This window comes from Phasianus colchicus, chromosome 2 (assembly GCF_987193195.1).
Source record: "Phasianus colchicus chromosome 2, bPhaCol1.hap1.1, whole genome shotgun sequence".
Classification (NCBI taxonomy): Eukaryota; Metazoa; Chordata; class Aves; order Galliformes; family Phasianidae; genus Phasianus; species Phasianus colchicus.
This window is the reverse complement of record NC_143437.1, coordinates 14,871,507-14,895,626: the sequence shown is the minus strand read 5'-3', so window position 1 is coordinate 14,895,626 and position 24,120 is coordinate 14,871,507. Positions and strand designations below refer to the sequence as shown.

The 24,120-nt window shown below is 43.3% G+C and overlaps 2 long non-coding RNA genes across 11 annotated transcripts in view; one reads left to right on the top strand and one right to left on the bottom strand.

Moving 5' to 3' along the window:
• The first annotated feature begins 207 nt into the window (after nt 1–207).
• On the top strand, nt 208–4,676 carry LOC149918855 (uncharacterized). Its single transcript, XR_016463984.1, has 3 exons — nt 208–1,841; nt 3,183–3,367; nt 4,442–4,676. It is a non-coding gene; the product is annotated as an uncharacterized LOC149918855 (long non-coding RNA).
• The window catches only part of LOC116231831 (uncharacterized), a 287,614-nt gene continuing 265,678 nt past the window's right edge, over nt 2,185–24,120 (bottom strand). The window contains exons 11-15 of one of the 10 annotated variants that reach the window (XR_016463974.1): nt 23,398–23,502; nt 13,677–13,888; nt 9,249–9,751; nt 6,539–6,568; nt 2,185–2,616 (exon numbers count right to left, since the gene is read on the bottom strand). This is a non-coding gene — a long non-coding RNA (uncharacterized LOC116231831). Of the gene's footprint in view, nt 2,617–4,806; nt 6,569–9,248; nt 9,752–13,676; nt 13,889–14,387; nt 14,537–23,397; nt 23,503–24,120 lie in introns of those variants that run through there. The other 9 variants (XR_016463976.1, XR_016463972.1, XR_016463975.1 and 6 more) reach the window with 9 other exon arrangements.

Genomic DNA, 24,120 nt, shown 5'->3' with positions numbered 1-24,120 from the left:
AACAAAACCTGGTCTGAGGCAAGTTATATTATTATGTGTACTAGTCTATGGGGCTGGGTGACATTGATCCCAGCGTCCTGAAGGGACTGGCTGATGTGGTTGTCAAGCTGCTCTCCATCATTTTTGAAAATTTGTGGCTGTTAGTTGAAGTCCCTGGTGACTGGGAAAAGGGAAACATCACTTCGATTTTTAAGAAAGGGACAAAGGAAGACCTGGGAAACCACAGGCTAGTGAGCCTCACCCCAGTGCCCACGTTCTTATCTCTAAATTGGAGGGTATTTGGTGGGTAAGGAAGTGGTTGGAAGGTCACAACCAGAGAGTTGTGGTAATCAGTCCTATGTCCAGGTGGAGGCCAGTGATGAGTGATGCCTCCAGAGGACCATCTTGGAACAGGTGCTTTTCAACATCTTTATCACTGATATAGACAGTGGGATCTAGTGTGCCCTTGGCAAGTTTGCTGATGACATCAAGCTGAGTGGTGCAGTTGGCATGGCAGAAGGAAGGGATGCTAAACAGTGGGACCCTGATTTAACTTAAAATGTGGGACCACATGAACCTAATGAGACTCAACAAAGCACAGTGCAAGGTTTTACTTGGGTTGGGGTAATCCCAAGAAGAAAGCATTGAGAGTATTCCTATAGGGAAGGGCTTAGGGGTCCTGGTAGATGAAAAACTTAACATGAGCCAGCAGTGTGTGCTTGCAGTCCAGAAGGCCAACGGTATCCTGGGCTGCATCAGAAAGCGGAGGGGGGTGGGAAGGGATTGTCCCTCTCTGCTCTTGAGGTTCCATCTGGATCCAGGTCTGGAGTCCCCAACACAGGAAATAGGTCGAAGTGTTGGAGAGGATCCAGAGGAGTGCTGTGAAGAAGATCAGAGGGCTGGAGTACCTCTTATATGAAGATAGGCTGAGGGAGCTGGGCTTGTTCAGTCTGGAGAAGAGAAGGCTCTGAGCAGACCTCATTGCAGGAGGGAGGAGACTGGCATTTTGCACAGTCTGACAGGACAAGGGGAGGAGGATGGTTCCAAACTAAAATGGGGGATTTTGGTTAGATGTTAAGAGGAAAATTCTTCATCCAGAGGGTGGTGAAGCACTGACAGTGCTGCCCAGAGAAGCTGTGGTGCCCCATCCCTGGAGGCACTCCAGGCTAGTTTGGATGGGACCATGGGCAGCCTGAGCTGGTGGGGGGCAGCCCTACCCGTGGCTGGGGATTGGGAATGGGTGGGCTTTAGGGTTTCTTTCAATCCAAACCATTCTGTAATTTCATGATTCTATACCAGTAGAAGTATTTTCCATTGGTATGTGTGACTAAGCTGGAAGAGTGGTACCAGAAGCTATGACAGCTAAAGTTCTTAGCTTTTTCATTACTTTTATTTTTAAACTTTAGTAAGTCCTGTAACATGCTCCCAGCTGGGCAGCACTGTGCAGAGCTGGTGCAGTACAGGCTGAATGCTGGCTATGGCAGCCAGTGGTGCTGCAGGAATCATGCTGGAGAGCTGTGAATAGATTGGGTCAGAGTGTCAGGCTGACTTGAGGCCAAGATGAGAGTGGGAGTTGTGGGCTGGGGCCATAGAGTGCAATACAGCCATACCAGCAGGGGCTTGCATGAGGCTCTGCCTTGAAAATGTTTATGCTGTAGCAGACTATGAGGTACTGCGTGGATGCTTTCCAAAGCGTGGGATAGGAAGACGTGGAGAGGCTATATTATCATTTTCCTGACTGTTGCAGGTGCAAAGAATTTGGTAACAATATTTGCTCTGAAGCCAAATTGCTCTCAGACTCCCTTCTATGTTTATTCAGTTGAAGAGAATTACCCAGCTTTCTGCTTCTCAACAATTGCAGGGTAAGAATTCCCAGACAGAGTATTTTTCTTTTTTTTATTCCCTTCTGAAACATGTGTCTAGACAAGTAGTAGGCAAACCTTAAACTCTTTGGTTGCATATTTGAAAGGTACCTGATTGTTTCCTCTTTGCATCTATTGACCTGAGTGTATTCAGCCTGCCTTGGTTCCTGGTAATTGGGCTGAGAGCCACTGGAGAGCAACTTTTTTTTGTAAGCTTTTCATCTGCTCCTGGTTTGAAGGAGTTCAGGGATCTCCAAACCAAGGGCTTCTGCAAATGCTTTGCTTTTTGGATTTCCATCTCAAACCAAGAAGTACAAGGAGGCATCATACTTACTGTTTTATTGTTGTTGTTTGTTTGTTTTTTTTTAAATAATTACAATGATAGTAACATATACAGACTTCATTTCCAAAGCTTAATATAACAGAAAAATGTTATTTATTCAAGTTGAAAATGTAGAGAAGTGACTTGATTTAAAAACAGTTCAATGAAAGGAAAATTGTTTGAATCCGTTTTTCAAGCTCTTAAAGAAGAGGAGTTTAATGGCAGTAGCACACTGCCTGCGGTGTGTAGCACTGCTGATACAGTCCTGGAAAAGGAGTTTCAAAGGGTATTGTGCCATTATGGACCATGGTCCTGGCTTTTTGGGCTGTTTGCTGATCTGAAGGAACGCAGTTAGTCTAATCCATTTGATTTCAGGAACATTTCATGTGGATGCAGAAGTCTATTACAGTGTTGATGGCAGCCCTTTCAGTACCTGGGTCACTAAATATTTTCCTGTTCTAAAATAATGACAGATGCAGGGCTGTTTACTGGAAACAATTAAAAAAAAAAAAAAACAAAAAACACAACAATAAAGCAATGAAGAGCCTCTTAAATTATCTGATAGTAAAATGGATTAACTATTTGACCAAGCAGAGATGTTCTACTCTTGAAGCAGTGAAATATCCACAGTTAATGACAGGCTGTTCCATTTGTACTACATCCTCACTTTTAAAAACAGTTTTGGATTTGGCTGGGACATTCTGTAAGTCACTGCAAGAAAGTGCTCCACCTCACTGGGCCATTTCTTGCAAGGTTTAGGCAGTGTCAGGTGCTCTTGTTCTGAGATAAGAAGATGATAGGAGCAATCTGGTTCAAAATCCCCAGCTTTGGTGTGGCTCCAGTCTCCCAGCCATCCCACTGGCTTGGAGCTGGCACACAGGAAAGTCTTAAGTTGGGCGTTGTGGCCCCTCTCAATTTGAAAGTGGAGGTTCATTCCTTTAAATTAGGTAAGAATAGTGAAAAACTGTGATTCATGCTATCCAGAAGTTCATTTTGTTCTCTCTTTTTTTTTTTTCCAGTTAGCACTCTATAAAAAATCACTGCAAAACTTGACTCTTCTTTCTGGAGTCAGTAACCAGGCAGTGTAATTCAAAGGAGAGAGCTGGGTTGGGAGAGGAAGAAAACTGCAAACCTCCAGCCCTGCTGCAACCAACTCCTTACTGCTAAAGGCTGAGTGAGGGGAAGGACAATATTCAGCTCCATGGTAACAGTGGAAGATTATAATTTCCATTCCATTCAAATTTTAAAATGAAAAATATTTATTTGGTTTGATAAATTCCCCAAGTCCTCTCTATCTCTGTTTCTATTTTAATGCAAAAATAGAAACACTCTAGTACCTATCTTGTTTCCATGTTGGCAGAAGCAGCTGTCTTGGTTGGTAATGTTATAATATGTTTGACTGTGATGTAGCTCCGTTTGTCTTTAGTTTACTACTTGTTTCTTTCTCCCCAAGTGCACTGAATACTGAGAACTGGTTCTGCAGCTGGTGTCAGCTGGCAAAGTCTGGCTCTTCTAGAGAAGGGGGCCCAGACCCATAGCTCATGCAGATCACCGCAGAGCTGGGTATTGTTACTAAGAAAACATTTGGTAATGAGCTATGCACTTAAAGCAGCTTGGGGAGGAAGAAGACTTGGGTGTACTCTAATCACAGGGTGACTTTGAGCCACAACTATGCTGTAGCCATGAAAAGGGAAATGCAGTCTTAGGGGACAAATCAGACAGGGACAGTGCACCAGGCACAGATGAGAGTTCAGCTTCAATGTTGTGCACGTTTTTGCTCACTAAGAAACAAAATAAGTGAGCTGATGCAGGAGCAATAACAGAAACAGGTGGATAAGGACAGCAGGGCCTGCCAACAGAGGGGACACTGGGAGAGGTTAGCTGAGAAAGGCAGTAACCAGAATTCCTGCCTATAAATATGTCATAGCTAAAAATTAAGGAAGAAAAGTTGAGAAGAGCTCTCTAGGCAAAGGGATGCGCTGGTACAAAAATGGTGATACAAACTGCTGTGGATGGACATAAGCTGGAATTAGAAAAAGGTTTGCTAAGTACTGGTGATTACTAAGTACTGGTGATACTGGTGATTACAAACACAATTTCCTTAAGATGGAGCTTGCTAGAGGAGCTCATAGGGCAGTGTGAGGGAAATAGGCCAGAACTTACAGACGTAGCAGTCTCTCTGGTGCTGAAACCAGTGACTTGTGCCAAGAAGCCCCAATGTTGTATTGCAACTTTTCAGAGTAATGTGCCAAATTCTCATTATCTCTTTCATTTGAAGCCTCTGTTTGGGCCATCAGAGAAGCAGCATTTCTAGCAGCAAGCCAGCTAGGCTGACAGGTGAGTAGGTCTGATCATCAAGCAGAACTAATGATTGGTTATGTCTGCAGGAGTTTTGTGTGGTCTTCATAGAAAGATAGCTGTGTTCTAATGTTGGGAGTAAAGAAACTAGTAGGGTGGTGGTGTTTTAGCTGACAGAATTTGTGTTTTAGAAGAATAAGACCATACTAAACTTCTAGGCGTTTAGGAAACCTGAGGATACCTTACTGCTATGAATCTTTTCTCACACAGCCGTAGGTTGGGAGAAGGATATTAGAAATTTTTTTTATAAGGAAAAAAAAATAGACATTGTATATATTTAAAAAAAAAAAAAAGTTTCTGCCTAAGAAATGAATGCTTGGATCAAAGTAATGCAGGTAAACACAAAGAAATTAAGGTATTTTGGGTAAATCAGAGGGGATGAGTTGCTATGTATGTTTGTCTACATTCCATTCTAATGTCCAGGTTAGCACAGGATGGCTCAGAAAGGGTATTCCTTAGAAAGGTGAAGGTGTGAAGGACATCTAAGTGCCTGGTGCTGTAAAGTTCTTTTTTTATGTGTAAATATAAGCTGTGCACTCCTCAAAATGTGCTCCTGCTGGGCCTAATTTCACACAGGCTGTGTTTGATGGAGCAAGTGAGTGGGGACTGAAAGTGGACTGAAAGAAGAGGGAGGGGAAGTCAGAGATGTGCCCTGTGTAGCTATGGGGAGGCAGGTACCTGTGCAACTGCTAGGCCTCAGAGCTGTCCCTCTGGGTTAGCAGATGGGTCACCCAGGCACTGCTTTAGCAAGGAGCAGGTGGATGTCCCATGCAAGGATAAGCAGCTGGCTGGCTGCACTGACCCCTGAGTAGCCATCTTCTGAGTATGCTGCTCCACACACAGCTGGTCAGCAGGGAGAAACTGGGTGATGTCAAGAATGAAGGGCTTCAGTCAGTAATCCTTAGCGAGGAGTGAGCATTTAAACAAAAGAGCCACTGTGGAACCTACCGCCAAATGCTAGTTGTAAAAAGGACGTCACCTTACTCAAGACTGCAATGGCCACTTCAAGACTTCTGAATTTCCACCAAGTTTTAGAGGCTAAGTGCTAAAGAAGATAAAGAAGATAGTTGGAGGATTTCATCTGTCCCAAGAGTTTCCATAGGATGTAGGCCTTAAAATCTTCAGTACATGTTGCTTGGTTTCCTTCCCTCCTCCGATCATTGTCCTGTAACTGATAAAGGGAATAGGGAGCAGCAGGATAGAAAACTGAGCTGGCCTGCCTGAGAGTCCTTTGCACATCCACTACTTCTCATCCCATTAGCACATATGTTCAAGCTTTCTTTGCAGCTGTACAGAAAAATAATGTCTCTGTGCACAAACAGTACATTGGTGTTACACAAAATAAACAGATCCTGCAGTTTCTACTGCAGTATAAGAATGCTGCTAGAGTTAATGGGAAGCCACCTCTTCCCCTCATGCCTCCCCTAAAATTAGTTATGTCTTAGCTTTCTGGCACAAGAGCAATAATATCAGTGTGTTCCCCCTCCCACCATGCTTTGCTGTGTTACAGGCAATGACACTGCTCAGAAGGAAACACTGCAGCTGTGAACTTTGCTTCATGTTAAACATGGTTGCTACACAGGAAAGTGTTACCTGAGCAATCTGAAATCACAATCACCATCCATATTATTTGTACGGACATAAAATAGCAGAGCAAAAAGAAAAATACCCAAGAAATCTGTGGTATAACTTCAAATATGTGTATGAGGAGTTCCATGCTTCCCACTATCCTGTGTAGGTATTTTGTGATTCCCACTAATTATTAAACAGTATGTTTCTCTCCTTTTTTAATAAATGTTTCAACACATTTCTTTATGGCATGTTAGCTTGGCTAAAATTATGCATAGTCTTATCATGCTCCCATTTAATTTAATGCCACCATTCCCACTGATTCAGGATTAGGCTTTTGGCAAAGCAGCCCATGCTACGTGTAAAAATAGCCATCCCTGTAAATACAGTCTATCTAGGATGTAGACATATTTAACTTAATTATAAAGAAATAATATTTTTCCATTACCTGAATATATGCAGCTAGGTAGGAAAAGCTCTAAAATACAGAAGAGGGAATAAAAAAAAAGAGTTAAAAATTTGCAGTTGCAATTAAGGTCAGTGTAGCACAATCATGGAGTTTCAGAAGAATGTTGCAGTTCTTCTTTGGAAACAGTTTTGGACCAAACATGCTGCTCTGAAGATCACCATTAGCTCCACTTCCAGTTGTGTTCTCTTTAAGTACCAGACTCCCACAGCTGTGATACAATTTTCCAGGAGTAAAATGGTGTGCAGAACAGCCCTGAAGGTGACAGCCAGAAGCACAGTACCTTCCTGTGACAGGTCTTGCTGCACCAGGGGAGGGCTGTGTCACAGGCCAGTTGCACAGCTCTCAAGGATGAGGCACAAGTTTGGCCCTTCCTGCTAAGCCACTCAACTGACTGACAGAGGAGTGAGAATGATCCAGGACAACAGAAAAGCAGCAGTATTTTGTGAAACAAGGAAGTGGCTTGTTAACGTTAACTGGTTTCACACTGCTGTGAGAGTTGATTCTTCAGGAGAAATGCATCTATAATGGGGTACGGTAAGAGAAAAATCTCTCTTCAATTGATCTGCTCAAGCAGAGCAGGCCGAGTTCAGCTTCTCACAGATAAAACATACCAGCTATTTTAGGTACATATGACCACCTTTGCAGGTATAAAGGAAAACAAGTTCAGAGATAGGAGGGACTTAAATGTAAATGAAATGTAGGGAATTAAGTAGCAGAAGTCTTTTATTCCTACATCCAAAATCTTCCACTAAGCACTGCATTCAACTTGTACTCAGCTCATACTGAGCTTCACTTTTGTTAGTAAACTCAAAAATCAGTCTGCAGATTTTATTTGTTGGACTAAGTCTAAGGTGTTATTTTTGTTTAGAAAATATTGGTGATAGAGAGGGCTGTATTTCTTTATGGAAAAAAAAAAAGTCCTGCCCACAATACATGTGTATGACATGCAGGGAGAAATTCTCCAGAATATGGAACTTTGCCCTGAGTTGCTCAGCTCACTGGCAGTAACATCCAGGGAGAGCCCATTTAGCCAGTGATGAAAACTATCTGCATCAAGACACCACAATAAGGGATGAGAAAAGAAAGCCCTTAAAAGATGTCCGTTTGGACAATGGTATAAAGCTCTGTTCACAATTGTGGGAAGCTGTTGCTGGGTCCCCTCAATGCTTTGCACTAAGACGTCTGCCTCACGTGTCTCCAAAAGAAGGGTTTTTGTGCTTACTTAGAACTGAGGTTGTTGAAATACTAATTTGTTAGCATTCAGACATATTCATAAATAGCCCAGTATGAAGGATGAATAGTGAGATGAGAAATTTTGCAGACAGTGCAAATTATTTAGCATTGTAAAACTAAATCCAGCCACAAAGCACTGCCACAAGAGTTCACAATAGAGAGTGACTGGGCAATAAAATGTGTGCAGCGTCAACAAAAGCAGAGCACATGCAGAAACTCTAACTACACTTCAACATCAATGAGCCCTAAATATAACATCTATTAAAGGAAGTATAGAGTCCTCCATGAATATTAGTTAAAGCCCATCAGAAGAGGCTACTAAAATGTTGAAAATTACCCAGAAATGCAGCAGGAGCAAAATAAAAATCCACTACTATAGGAATCACCAATGAAACTGTCATGATAATAGTGGGTTTTCTGGCCTCCAGAAGAGTTAGCTGAAAAGCACTCAAGATGAGGAGAGGTGGGAAACAGCTTCCATAAATACGAGAAATGAAGGAGATGAGTTTCCAGGGTGGAAAGGGATGATAAAAGCAGGAGATACATTCAACATTTGTTTGATCATGAATGACACATAGGAAAAGACAAATAGAAATTGTTTTCTGTGGCTTCTCATAAGAACTAGAGGGGACCCAACAAAACATTCACGTAAGAAGATTTAAACCAACACAAGGAAGTATTTTTTCCATGCAAAGCATAATTAAATTGTGGAACCCATTGCCACAGGATGTTGCGGAGGCCAGAAGTTATAAATGGCTTAAGAAAAGGATCAAAAAAATTCAAGGAGGATAGATCCATGGGTGGCTATTAAAACACACTGGTCTGGAGGCAGACTGCTTTGGGAAGTCCATAAACCACGGATTGCCTGGAGCAATAAGGGTACCAAGGCAAGGATCATGCCATGCCTCCTCTTTGAATTTCTTCCTTCACATCTCCTTCTGGCTACGCCAGGGAATAGGGCACTGCTTCACACAATTGTAAGGTGTGACACCAGTCAGGTCCTACCTCCCCTGGTTCTGTTTGGGGCATGTCTCCACTTACCTTCCCTTGAATTCAAGGAAAAAAAAAAAAAAAAACACAAGCAGAAGAGGGGGAAGAAACAACCCCAGCCCTCCACATACTGCTACTAGGCAGCCTGGTAGTTGTTTTATTTTCTTTAGAATGGACCTCGTGTTGCAAGTGGCAGGAAGCCATGAACCACAAAAATAAAATAATTCTAACCCTAGTGCTAAGTAAGGAAAACAAAGATGGCTCAGCAATTAGCAGCATTATATATGTTGGTACTAAGTAACAACAGATGTCAGGACTTGAGCCCTTTTGCATTCCTTTCAATCCTTTGGAAACCAAAGCCTTTTGACGTTGCTATACATTATTACAGTTATTTTGGGTCTCAGAGAACAGCAAAAGCTCTTTGAATGTTGAAATACGTATGTTACTAGGATTGGCTGGGTCTTACCTGTGTCTATCTCACCATCCTGCATACTTCTGCTGACTTAACAGGCTAGTGTGTGCTGTAAAAGCCTGCTCTGTAAAGACATGCGCTGGCCATGAGTCATTAGCAAGCATGCGAAGCTAATTGGCAAAATACTCATAAAAGATTTTGAAGGTGGGTTAATTACAATTCATTACACTGTAAACTGTCCCCAGGCTATTGTTAAAAAATGCAGGAGTTTCAAGGTCCAGTATTTTATGATTCATTTTGCCATGCAGTGAAAAACAGACTCTATATCAAACTACATTCATTATAGTTAAGACCACAAAATCTTTATTGGTTTTCCCAACATTCCCTCCTTGTTATATGAATTCATATGGACTGCACATTTCTAACAATTGGCAAGAAAGCATGAAATAAGATTTATGATATTTTCTTACCTTATACTCAATGCAGCCTTAAAAACTGCCTGTTCCAATTGCTTCGCCTCCTCCCACCTTGATTCACTTGGGCTGATAGGACAAGAGCTGGAAAATAAACAGAGGTGAATGAGAATAACTTCCCCATGCTGAAGGTTTGGTTGTGTGATGAACCAAGTTGCTGCATGTCTGCACAGGAAATTCAGCTCCGCAAGAATACTGATAACAAAACTGTAATAAATAAGAATTTCCCCTTGTAGTATTGTAAGTAACAGTTTCAAATTCAGATGACACATTTATACCAGATACTTCTATATCCAGGTGGATATAGAATAATGAGATGGCTCTCATCACTGAGCACAGGACATATCACAGACCTGGGTTTCATTCTTGCCTCTACTTAGACAAAACTTGCAGAGTTGTCCATCAGTTACATGAATCATACAACCCCAAATGCTTTGGAGGATGAGGACCTTAGTACACAAAGTTCTCAAGCTTATAACAGAACTAACTGTGCCTTTGTTTGTCTTCACTTATGCCTGGGATGTCAAATACTGATATTTTCCTCATGAAAGGTCAATGAGAAGGAGGCATTGCTGTTGAGTAGCTTGGCATAATTCTCAATACTGTTGTGTTAAGGAAAAATTAACAGAGACTCAGCTGCAACCTTTGAGGGAGTTAAGCCAAGTGCTGTGCATCAGTGCCACCTTTGTACCCTTCCCCATGGGTACTCCTTAGCTCCTGGCACTGGCTGGCACTTGGGCTCTCCTTTGAGCATTAAATGGTGCCATTCAGCTGGACTTTGCTTTAGCCCAATATGCTGAGCTACTTTCAGTTTTGCACAGACAGCAGACTTTCTCCTGTGTTGGCCCTGCCTGCATCTGACTGCACTGTGTCTTACTCAGCTTCTCTTTGTGATGCTGTAATGTTATAATGTGAAGGAAAGTACAGCAATAATAGCAAAGTGGCGCAATCTTAGGCTGCAGCCAATAAGAACAAGCCCAAATGCAGCAGCCACAGACACAGAAACAAAGGAAGAAAAACTGCTTACCTTTAGGAGGCCTCCATAGGCAGGGATCTCCACTACCAACCCTTAAATGAGGTCTGGGAGTGGGTGGATCCAGCTCCCCTCCTTCCAGTAATTTAGGAGCATTGCATGCACCTGAGCTCCCCTGGGTTGGCCCTGCCTTCCTACCAGGTGCTCAATCACTGGTTCAGGCCATGAGTTAACATTTCCCCTGCACTTCACCCCCTCATGGTGTGAAGCGATGATTGAGCAGATTGAAGGTAAGCAATGCTTTGTACAATTTGCCCATCACAATATAGATGGACAAAATATAAGACAATTGATGACTGGTTCTTGATTGAGATTCACATTCCTTTGTGGTTCTCCTGGAGGCACCTAGTTGCTTGGACCAGAGAAGGTTTGGCTCGCATTCCATCAGTCTCATATAGTCCACAGGGTGTCATGCTGATCTTACAGTGACACTGGAGCATCTTGATGTCACGTTGCTCCTTCTAACGGTCCTGTGGACTTAAAGAGACTCAGAGGAAGTAGCATAGATGTTTTAGAGATACCAGAAAGAGTAGGTCAGCCCTTCACAGCAAGATATAGGCTACGTTCTTATCCTGGGTCAACATTTTGGCTTGCTCTTGGGTATATCCAACCACCTGTACCACACCCTTTGGCCCAATATCTAAAGCAGCATAACTATATCAGGTATCAAAGTTGGGAGGGGGGACACATCTGCCATACGGACATGATTAAGGTTCCCTTTACAGTGCAAACCAGAGTGTTAACCATGATATCCACTGGCCACATACTGGGGAGACTACCAATCCGCCAGCTTCCAGTAGTCTCCCCCAAGGTACAAGTAGGCCACACCATTTTGGTACTACTTGCACCTTCAAAGGTGCACTCTATTTTATGGGAACCAGGTTCTAAATTTACAGAGAGCAGAAGATTATTTTCATTGCAATTTGGGGTCTTACCTGATTATCAGTGCCCAAAATTTGGATAAGAGCCATATTACCTGTAGCATCTTCAGGGCACTGGGTCTGCCGTCCCTGAGCCCTTCATTCAGGTCCCCTAAGCACAGCAGTAATAGTAGAGTGGCACAATCCTAGGCTACAGCAAATAAGAACAAGCCCAAATGCAGCAGCCACAGACACAAAGGGAAAAAAAAAAACTACTTACCTTTGAAGGACACCCAGTAAGCAGAGATCTCCAGCAAGACCCTCTTACCTCCACTGCCAACCCTTAAATCAGGTCTGGGAAGGGGTGGATACTGGCTCCACTCCCTCCAGTCACTTAGGATCATTGCATGCACCTGAGCTCCCCTGGGTTGGCCCTGCCTTCCTACAGGTGCTCAATCACTGGTTCAGGCCACGAGTTCATATTTCTGCTACACTCTCTAAGACAATCACTGCTGGTGGTATTTCCAGCTCAGCTGAGCTAATTTGGAGTTTATATAGGTTCCAATAGGCTCTAAACATATTGTTATTACTAATACGTAGCGTTGAGTTGATACGGTCTGCTCTATGTATGGATTCAACTCAGAGTTCAGACCCATGTGGTTCTGGGATGGTGCAGAACAGCCACCTGTGGAATTCAGAGCTGGATTAAAGCCAGCTATACGCACAAGTGGTAAATGATGGAAGTAACTAAGGTCTACTTCTCTCCCTTAGGAAAACTGTTGATGATATGGATGGATTTTGTTGCTTCAGTTAATATGCTACTTCTGTAGTGTTCTGAAGTGATGGGTGAATGGAATACTGAAGAAAATTCTTACTCAAAATAATTCAGCTGCTGTTCTTAACTTTTTTTCCTACTGAAAACTCTAAACCTTTCAATGAAACAGAACATTTCTGGATGCAAAATATTTTAATCCATTGAAGAACACCTTCTCCTTCACCAAAATTCATTTATGGAAAAAACCCTCACCAAGCCTACCAGCTAGATATTAGTCAAGTAGGAATATCAGTTAATTCTAGTAAAACTCAGCAATAAATTTACTGTAAAGAGCATTGTTTTTGTTTGCATTAATTTAGTGTAAAATGATAAATATTTTGGGTTGGCTCTTTTGTCTCAAGTTTTCTCAGAGAAACTGAATTTTCTTTATGTGATAGCATCAAAACTTCTATATGTGTTGGGACCAAGACACTATTTAGCTCAGTTTCTAACAGAAGTACTCAAGAAAGAGTAAAATTTAACCTGACCATTTATGATACTTGTACTGGCTGGCACACCAGCCTCCACAGCTGCTCCGTAACCTTCTACACTGACCCTCCTCTACTGCGGTGACCAGAAGCTAAGAACAGGAATGAAGCCTGGGAGATGGACTGTGCAATATGATACACAGTGGGAGCTTTTTCCCACCAGGCAATCCACTGTGTAGGATGTGCCTTTTGCTTCCCCTTCTGAAATGCTCACCCTACTGCTCTGGCAGGGACCCCCAGCCATTGCGCCAGGCACGGAGCAAAACCCAGAAGGAGTTTACAGCCCAGTGGCCAAAGCTCAGCAGGGTTTTCACAGCTGGTGGGCATTTGGAGTGAAGGGTTTGGATATCAGATTTCAATGACAGTGATATTTATGGATGCTCTGACTAATCTCTGTGCCTGGGACATAACAACTATATCCAAAAACACTGGCAAATACTTCTTTCGGGTTTTTTTTGTTAAGAATTGTAACTACTCCCATCTCACCTGGAACTAGTACATGAGCAAAGTTCATCATGACATTTCAGCAACGTCAGTGCTGTTATTGGACAGCCCTACCAGTGAGCAAAATGGAAACAAAGGAGGAAAAAACGAGTGATCAAAATTTTCCAAACTCTCACAAATACATGTTTCGAGCAGTGGAGAGATTTTGCAAGTGGCAGGTGTCAGTATTAAGTATTATATACTGAATTCCCCACTTTCCCTTCGGTGTCATTATAAATAGGGTTATTTGTTTTTAAAATAGGCATTTTTCATCACTTCTTCTTAGGGTCATGCCTCTGTAAGGCTCACAGATGCTGAATTTGGACAGTACCTTTTAACCATAATATATGAAGCTCCGAAATTTCAGAAGCTCCATTAAGAAGATCATGCAGAAAGTGGGATTTTTGCCATTGGTTTGATTGGCTCCAAGATTACATCCTTGCTGTTCTTTGGAAGTCATCTTCGATTTGGAAATCTTCTTCAAAAATGTTGTGATACATTGCTCTCTGAGGAGATTCCTGCTACTTCATCGTTTTGACGAGGCTGTAAATAACAAAAAAGCTATACTCATCAAGTGTTCCTCCAGTCCCCGCTGAAATCAGAATAGTCAGAAATGGGCAACAGCAAAATGTTAATCAAATTCCTTCAAATCTCAAAAGAAACGTTGAGTAGAGCTTCTCCGAGACTGCAGAAAACTGCCTGTGGAAAACTGTTAACATTTCTCTTTAACATATTGTGTCAACATTTGGTATCTATGAATCAGTTGGTGAAGTGGTTGGAAAAAACAGAAAAACATTTTTTTATGGATGTTGGGAATATATATCTGTGATGTAAATATAAAATACATGCATCTTGCTATCTCAAATATATACACTACCTATATACAAAGCTTTTCATTTGCCAACTCTGTATACAGAATTATTTACGTATATTTATGTACAAGAACACAAAAACTTTCAGCCAGCGCCAGTTATGCACCAGCCACTTTGAAGGCAGATTTGTTTGTTTGTTTAAGAAAACCTGTTCTGATGAATGACCTCACCTAGCTGTGGACTGGATGCCCTGTAAGAAATTCTGGATGGGCAGTGTGATGAAATATCATTGTGTAGGGGTTTTCAGATTTGTTATGATCCACTGGGGTACAGTCTTCCACTGCAGCAGATGCTGAGTCCCATTGCCACTGACCGTGTGCTAGAAAACAGGGAAAAGATGTCCAAGCATTTAGAGGGGAGCTTGGCCCCATTGCTGACTGGAAAAACCCCCACTGACTCTGACAAACTAGGAATTCACCCACCTTGGAAGATTTTTACAGAAGTGCAAATAATGTGCTGTGTAAATCCTATAATCAAAGCCTTCCTTATTGATTTTATTTACTTTTACATTGTGTATAATATGAAAATTGAGCTCTTTAAATTCCTGTGCTTATCTCAGGCCCCATGGAAGAACTATTTCATCTGTTTTTATTAAAGCTCATGGGTGCTCCTACGTCAAGGTTGGTGAAAGTACCTTGCTGAAAGCTTCTCATGCGGATTTTTTTCCTACAGCAATTCAAAGGGATAAGACATCTTACAACTGGCTTTTATAACCTTGCAAAAAAAAAGTCTGGCTCAAAAGCTGCTTTTTCTCTAGCAGAGAGCTGAGCTGCTAAGAGATCTGTAGCATTCCCCCTCAATGAGCCAAATCCTGCAGCTCAAAGCAGGGAAAAGAGTCGTAAATCCTTGCAGACAAGAGGCACCACTAACTGAGAGCCCAGCCATTGCTTCTGGAGTCAAGCAACTCACCAGAAAAGTTGGCATTATCACCAGCTGTCATGAAGGCAACATGGAGCTCTACAATGAATTCAGATTCAGGTCCCTTGTATGACCTTGGACAAGGTGTGTGCAATCCTTTCATTCGCTTCCCCATCTAGAAGATGGTGCTAGTAACACTTGATTTGTTCATCATGTTTATTTAAGTTATAAACACCTCTAGGCAAAGGCAATCCCTTACAACGTGTCTATACAATGTCTAATAGAAGGTCCTTGTCTCAGCTCAAAATCTAGATACTACATGGAGGCAAATAGTACCTGGCAGAGTGCAGACTTCAAACTAGAAATCTAACATCACATAGTTCTCATTCTTTCCTGCTTTTGGCATGTGGCCCTTTTCAGGATGACAAATCCCGAGGTCCCTCTGATGCTGATTCCCATTAAAGTTTACATTACACTCACTGGCAGTTTGTCTTAGAAATGTCCCAGGATTTCCCCTTTAGATTTTTAAAAGGCTATACAGTAAAAAAGATAGAGTGGACTATAGCAGGTCCTGGAGTTGCAGCTGTAACCAGAAGCTTTATGATGAAATTCAGGTAGAAGAACAAACAGGAGGAGGAAAAAAAAAATGAAAGGAAACGAGGGAATGCCATCAAAGTCTTTGAAAGACAAATTCATTTTACCTTTGTCAATGACTGTGGTTTTCAGGATAAAGATCAAAGCAATGACCGTGGGCAGAGCTATGACAAATGCCGAGATCAGTCTGTTAAACCCTAGCATTAGCGTTACAGTTAGACTGGTGTCTAGACTAGCAGTGGGTACTCATGCCAGGTTTGGCAAGCACAGCAGTGCAGTGCTTGCATCAGAGCTGTAACAAGAAAAATGAGGCATCCAAATTGCAGAGGGGAGGGAGTTATTGGACTCCAGCAGAGTGGAACTTGAAGAAAGGAAGTATGGAAAAATGAACAACAAAAACAACAACAGCAAAACAAAACAAAATAAAACAATCCACAGCCATATTATTGCCTGAGCCCAGGGAAAGACGGCTGAGAAGATGTAAACCCCATGCTGGTTTATGCTTTGTGATTAATGTACACAAAAAGCTTAGATAACTGGGGGAAAGTAATGCCAAATCCTTATCAATACAGATGAGCTGGCTTCATATTCCTCCATCTCTTTCATGTGGAAATGAGACTGCATTTGATGAGGCCAAGCCCACGTTTGAAATAGCTCAGCTGGGATGTGTGTGTGGTGAGGGTTCAGGTGCCTGCATGGAAAATTGATACAGCTGGATGGACTCAGATCCTCCAGTCTTCCTCTTTTTTGTGGAGAGGGCAGAGAGCTCTTGTTTGTGGGATGAAGACATGCTGAGGTCTGAGTGATGGACTGGACAAGGAAACATGTTGCTGGCTGATGAGGGACTAGGGCCCCTCATAAAATGTTTCTATGTTCCTCCAGACAATTCTTGCATGGACCTTTCATTGGCCCTTAAATATAACTCACTGCCACGTCCCACGTTAGCATGCTGGGGCCAGGCTCGCTCTCACACTGCCCAGTGTGGGGCTGCAGGCTCAGCCAGAGGAGAGGAGCAATGCATTGCTCTGCCTGCAGCCCATGCCTGGCCGTGCCTGGGGATTTCCTGGCCCGAGAGTGCCACACAGGGTTGGTAGAGGGATAAACACCAGAAAAATCTGCTTGCTGCTGCCTTGGAGCTTCCACCCGCATGGCAAAGCTTGCACGCAGCTCCCATTACTGGAGGATCTGAAAACTCTGCAGATACTTCCAAACATCTACTTATCATCATAGTTACATTGGCTTCCACCAGTCATTAAGAGTTCAAAAGAAGCTGCAGACTAATGTGGGCAAATGCAATCTTCAGTGGGTGGAGACAGACAGGAGGGAGTATTTTCCGAAACCCAGCTGGTTTCAGCTGAGCTCATACAGGGTCTTACACCGTCCATCCGTTGTCTGAAGCACAGTGTAGTACTTGCTAGAAACAATTAGCTAAGACTTAGACTGGTCTTAGCTAATTGTGCTATTCTCAGCTCTGCTACTGACTCACCTGCACGGCCTCAGGCGAGTTGCTTGCATATTTGTGCCTTAGTTTACCCACTGTAATACCAGAGATAGTAACAGTCTCACGGAGCAGTGCAAGGATTAATTAACAAATATTGGGAAAGCAGTTTGTGTCTTGACGCCTTTGTGCCTTTGTTTACCCATCAGTAATGTCAGAGATAAAACTGTCTCATGAAGAGGTACAAGGATTAATTAATTATTTTAAAAGTAGTTTGAGATCCCTGGATGAAAGATTCTAAGTGAGTAAAACATATCATTAAAAACATCTCCCAGTCCTCTGTGAAGTTAAAATAAAGCTGGAACTTCTTAGTCATTCAAATAATTAAACCATAAATATTGTTTATTTTAATCTCGCCTTTAACAAAATAATCTAATCTAGGCAGTGATACCAGCCAAAGAATAGAAAATTCAGGAGACCTATCAATTTGAAGAGCTTGATTCTTAATTGCTTTTTGATTTCTATCAATGGAAAGTGAGAGCAATTGTATTTACGAATGCCTGCGAAAGCACAGGGCAGCTGGGAGGACACACGAAGTTCTTCTCTAGGGTTTCAGCCTTACATATGCACGTCTATAACGCTGTCTACAATGCTTACAGTTCCTAATGCTATCCAAGCAGAGGACAAATGTTAAGTCCTCTCAGTCACTTCCACGAGGAACTGTTTTATCTAGGGGGATAAAATGTGTGCAATTGGCTCTCTTTTAGTCTCTTTCTCCCTCTCTTGTTTTTGCACCTTTTCCTTTTACAAACTGCATATGGAAAGAAGTTGTTTGCAGAATCGAGGTCATGATTTTTAATTGAACGAACCCTCTTTTAAGGTGTAGCTACTGCTGGGAACCTACTAGCACAGCAACCTGCTGTACTGAGCACCCAAACCTCCACACCGCATGAGATTTTCTTTGGCTCAGAGAGACTCGTCTCAGCCTTTTTATGGCTTTCCACTTCTCTCTGCTTGCAGAAAATTTTGCAGCAATCTCTGCTGTGTGGGAATATAGGGAGGAAGAAAGGATGTTATTGCTTTCCTGAACTACAACACTTTCATTAGTTAAATATCTTGCTTTTTCATGCTAGTTCTCCTTCTACTGAATTTTCATCAGTCTGAAAGAGGTCTTTAGGGCCATTTGAAAGTAACCACCAGATAAAAGCAATTGTCATCCTCCCTATGTGGCAGGCAAGGAAGCAGACACAGGTAGACTGGTCACACAGGAAGGTGAGGAGGGACCTGATGACTCAGAGCTTTTGACTCGCAGCTGTCAGCTTTAGACGCCATTTCAGCCAACTATAAAAGCACATGGTTATCTCTGACCTCATGAATAATCCCACTGATTTAAGCCATAAACTTAAGCATCAGGGCCTTAACCACCTCACTGTGTTTGCCAAGAGTTGAGTGCAGGTCTGGATAGGCCCAAGTAATTGACGTAGAGGAATAGTAACAGATGGTAGTTTCTCTGGTGCAGGTTTCCTGGTAGCTTTTCTGTCAAAGAAGGTCACTATGGATATGGATATGAATATGGATAAACAAGTGGTCTGGTCATTGAGATGAGGGCCCTTTGGGGATTGAAGTAGCTCCTGCAGAAATTGCCCTGCCTTAAGGAGAGCTGCTTAGATGAATGCTGTGCTGTTGACTTTGGTGGCGTTTCCCCAGTGAGAGATGTCCTAATCATAGAATCATAGGATCACAGAATATCCTGAGTTGGAAGGGACCCATAAGACCACTGAGCCCAACTCCCAGCTCTGCACATTTCCACCCAAACTCGTTGTCTGAGAGCAGTGTCCACACGCTCCCTGAGTGCTCCAGCACTGGGTCCGTGCCCACTGCCCTGGGCAGCCAGTTCTGTGCCCACCACCCTCTGGGGCAGGCTCTGTCCCTAACCCCCAGTTGCCCTCCCCTGACACAGCTCCATGCCGTTCCCTCAGGCCCTGTTGCTGTCACAGAGAGCAGAGCTCAGTGCTGCCCTCCACTCCCTGTGAGGAGCTGCAGCCGCCATGAGGCCTCCCCTCAGCTCCTCTGCTCTGTGCTGAGCAAACCCAGGGATCTCAGCACTCCTCATACACCTTGTCCTACAGCCCCTCTTCCATCTTTGCATTCCTCCTTTGAATGCTCTCTAATAGCTTTACATCCTTTATGCGCTGTGGCACCCAGACTGCATCCAGTGCTAGAGGTGAGGCTGTGCAGAGCAGAGGGGACAGCCCCTCCCCTCACTCGGTGAGCAGCATTGGGCCTGGTGCTCCCCAGGTTGGCTCTCTTAGTGCCAGGGCACACTGCTGGCTCCCATACAACTTACTGTCAGCCAGAGCCCCCATCCCTTTCAGTGGGGCTGCTGTCCAGCATCTCACTGCCAGCCTGTATGCAGCCCCCAGCGCAGAATCCAGCACTGCTCTTGTGATGATGTAATAATCCCTGTCCACAGGTTTTTCTGGAGGAGAACCAGGGTCTCCTAGGACGGGAAACTGGAATCTGTAGATCCAGTGATAACAACTTTCCTGGCAGAGATTTACTGTGTGCTTGATCCCTTTTCTCTGCAGAATAAGGAAATGACCTGGATGTGGATTCTCACCCACAAGTAGAGGCATTCCTCAAAACTCTGCAGCCCAGTTCAGGGTACTGTTTACTGCTCTACAACTGCCTTTGACCTTGCATTTGTAGCAAAGGCCTAAGAGGTCAAGGGAAGCCAAGATGGAATCTACTTTCCTGTTGTTGATGGGAAAGTGAGTGAAGCAATCTCAACTGTACATGATGTTGCCTACCAGATGGTCAAAGCCCCTCTTCCCTCTATTAAGCAAAGTAACAGTTTCACAAAGTAAAGGACATGAGAGATACCAGAGCATTTTGGAAACATTTCCCATATCTGACTGAAAGGTGTACTTTGCTTTTAGTTGGTGACATGGGATTTCAGCTGGATGCCTGTTGTTCAACCTTCTCCAGTGGTGAAAAGTGCCAACTCTGTTTATAGGATGGAGCAGAAAGATTTGTGAACCCACCTGGAATTGGAGCAGTAATTTATAGCTGCAGCGTTTGGATTTTGCAGACTGGGACAGGAAGTGGTGATTTAAAAATGCAAGTTTAATAAACCTAGATAAAGCCTATTTTGCCACCTTCTGCTTCTCACTTATGAGAAGCTCTGAGGTTGGTCCTCAGTAGCTTCAGACACTGACACATTATCTCACAGTTAGAGTAATGGTGGGAGTGCAAGAGCTAGATGAACTAAACCCCATTGCCTAATATGCCCAAATATTCTTCCTGCTCTGTGTCCATCTGCTTCCTTATGACGTAATGAATGGTATGCTGACATGAAAACTGAAGAGGTGAACAGAAAACTACTCAATAGGGTTTAACTATGGCAGTTCAGATATTGTTGTCATGCTTCCTCCAGAAGCCTGAAGCTCAGTGTGTGCTGAAGCAGCACTGGACCAGACTTCTGGGGCTGAGGCATCGCAGGGAGCATCTCTGCACTCAGCCCTGGTGAGGCCGCAACTTGAGTGCTGTGTTCAGTTTTGATCCCCTCACTACAACAAAGATGCTGAGGCCCTGGAGAGTGTTCAGAGAGGGGCAATGAAGCTGTGAGGGGTCTGGAGCATAAGTCTTATGGGGAGTGGCTGAGGGAGCTGGGATGGTTCAGTCTGGAGAAGAGGAGGCTCAGGAGTGACCTTATTGCTCTCTACAGCTGCCTGAAAGGAGGTTGTGGTCAGGTGGGAGTTGGCTTCTTCTCCTAGGTAACAGTGATAGGATGAGAGGGAATGACCTCAAGTTGTGCCTGGGAGGTTCAGGTTGGACGTTAGGGAGTAATTCTTCTCCAAGAGAGTGGTCAGGTGCTGGAATGGGCTGCCCAAGGAGGTGGTGGAGTCACCATCTCTGGAGGTGTTCAAGGATGTTGTACTGGTTTAGTGGGAAATATCGGGGATAGGTGGACGGTTGAACTGGATGACCTTAGAGGTCTTTTCCAACCTTGTTGATTCTGTGATTCTCTTATCCCACACCAGCTGTCTGGAAGCCCCCTCAGACTTGAGCTTGCATCACAGACATACACATTTGAAGGATGGGGATGAGAGTATTTTCTCTGCTACGCAGCTGCATTGCATTTCACTCAATAATCTCAGTCCATGAATAGAGTTCCTCAGCATAACATTAACACCTTGTGAGAGCATGTGCAAGAGAAAAATTCTTATGTAAGCCTTGCTAGATTGGTCTGATTTGCAGTGATTGGGCAAGCATGCCAATGGGCGGGATGCACGAACTTCATTTTGCTGATAATGGCATGGATCCGCACATCAAAACAAGCCACTCCTGGCTTTGGTTTGTGCATTATATGATCCTCCAAAGGCTTCTAAAAGTATATCACTTAGATCTTATTCCCATGTATCGTTTCTGTCTACCCTGATCTTGGGTGCAGTTTTCACTGGACTAGTGCAAGATATAAAAATATCAGCCTTTCTTCATGAGCATCCATTTTTGATAATCCAACTCATTAAATCCCATGAAAAGAAAATTAAACCTTTGTTCTCACTTAGAGCTGTGGGTTATCAGCTCTTTGGATGATTTCTGAAGCAGTTTACTCTGTAGTAAGAGGTCCTTAAGAATCAGCAGCTGATACATCTAGCCCAGCCACCTTTCACTTGGCTACAGAATCCCCTCACGCAGATACTGGAGTTCACAGTCTCAATTTAATTCTCCCCTTTATCATTTTTCTGTAGGAAAACAAGGGGAAACAAAACTAAGAAAGAATGGAAGGAACGAAGGACTTGACAATCTGACTCCTACTCTGTGCCCTGCCTTCAGACTACTGCCTGACCTTAGGCAAACTGCATCACAGGTTCCCTCAGATATAGTAAAATACAGCATTCTTTCCATACAAACATACAGCTGGAAAGTGTTACTAGGCATTCATCATATTGTTTTTTAAGATATATATTCCAAAAAAACAAAGTATGAAAAAATAAAGGGTTACATAACAAAGAGTAGAAAAACACCAACAAATATTGTCTCAAACCTTCCCTTTCAAGCAACACACAAAAAGCAATGGAGACTACAATGGACAAATCCTCCTCTGACAGCAGGCCGATCAGACAGAGAGCTATTCTCTGAATCGCAGCCTATTTCATGCCATGCAAAATCACTGCGGGAAAAGACTGACAAGCTTCAGACAGCTCATAGTGCTGTACCTTTGCTCATGGCAGCAGTGCCAGCCAATTGCTAGCGTCTTGGTGTCTGGCCAAAGCAGATGGCAGACGACTGTCTGAAGCTGGGACCTGGGAAAATGGGGATAACATCAGGAAAAAAACAAAAACATCTTACATACCTACTACTCCCACCTCATCCCTCTCTGGGGACATGCCTGCTCACTGTGGACTGAGTCAGTGGCTGGTGTTGTGGTCCTTTGGTGCTCTACATAGTTACTGTATACTTGTAGACCTGGAGCAGTTAGCACATCTCCTATCTCCCATGCATAAGGACTTTCCAGCCAATGCCACAGACCAGCACCTCCCTGGTGGGTCAGAGTCGAGATGAAGCAACAGTACCCACTTGGGAAAGTTTGCTGGCCTGAAAATCTTCCTGAACTTTTTTTGCTCTTAGGTTACCATGACATATCTGCCTGGATCTGGGTTTTGATTCTCCATTCCATAGCTTTATCCCAGGCTGCCTGGGGTAGCACCTTTCCCTCAAAAAGACCTCAACTGAATGCTCCGTTCCCAGGGAGAGGAATGGGGCAGTGGTTGTGTTTCAAGGGTGAGAAGATGGAAAGGATGTTTGAGGTCACTGGCTGCAAAGGGGAGCTACAGGGCTGGTGATGATGATCAGGAATCATATTATTTCTTCCCTCCCAGCTTCTATCTCCATGCAGATATTTGCAGCTCTCCCCACCCAGCTGTGCCATTTCTCTACCTCGACCTTCCCAGCACTCCCCAGGCAGGTCCTGGCCCTTCACTGTGGTGTGGCAAAATTCAATCTTGCCTACGCAGCTGAGAAACTTTGGCTCTTCATAATAATACCAGCTTGCCTGCAGGGAATAAGGTGGAAGCTGGACCACGTCAAGGCCTTTTATATCCTGCAAAGGTATGTTTGCAAGACACTGGTGGAGAGCACTATGCAGACGAGTGACAGTAGGAGAGGTAGGACAAGCTCCCCCAGCACAGGGAAAATGGGATAGATCAAATAGTTACCCAGATTTCCATCAGCTGTAGAGTTGGCCTGGTGACAGGCAGGATTGCCGTGTTGCACAGATAGCTCACCTCTCTGCCAGCTGTAATAAACATGTCCACTTGATGCCAACAAAACTGGGCTAAATCGACATGTTTTCTTCCCTTCCCTCTTCAGTGGTGTGAACAGCCCCATCTCTGCAAAATAAGCACATGAAGAGAGGATGAATTGCTGAGTGGGAATCCAGTTTGAATTTGTGCTGAGAGCTTTCCAAAGGAGAAAACGTCAATCTCAAAAGGTTTTTCAGGATTCAGACTTTTGTTTTCACCTTTTGCTATGCTCAAACACAAACTGTTAAGTCTGAGAAAAATAATAAGAAGAAAAACCTAGTCTTTAAAGTCAATGTTGCCATGCAATGTGCCAAGTTCATGGAGCAGTGGGACAAAAAAGTTAGTTTGAAACCACGACTTGAATAGAAATCTACAGCCCAAAAGTGAATATTGTGGGGTTTCTTTCTCCCTTATTGTGCTAACAAATTCTGGCCAGAAAATTAGAAAGTGAAATGCTCTTAAAAGTAGTAATTATCCACCCCCAAATTAAAGCTAAACTGGGGAACTTCTAAGTTCCTCAGCTGTGCAAGTTTTGTTATGGTGTAGAGATTTTACTACTCTGAGCTTTGGATGTTTTCATTACTAGCAGGCCACAAATGAATTAGGTGGATGATGAAAAAATGACTGTCAATAAAATTTTTACACCGATGCTTCATTCTGTGTGAAACATCTTTTATATGTATGCATATATGTATATACCATAAA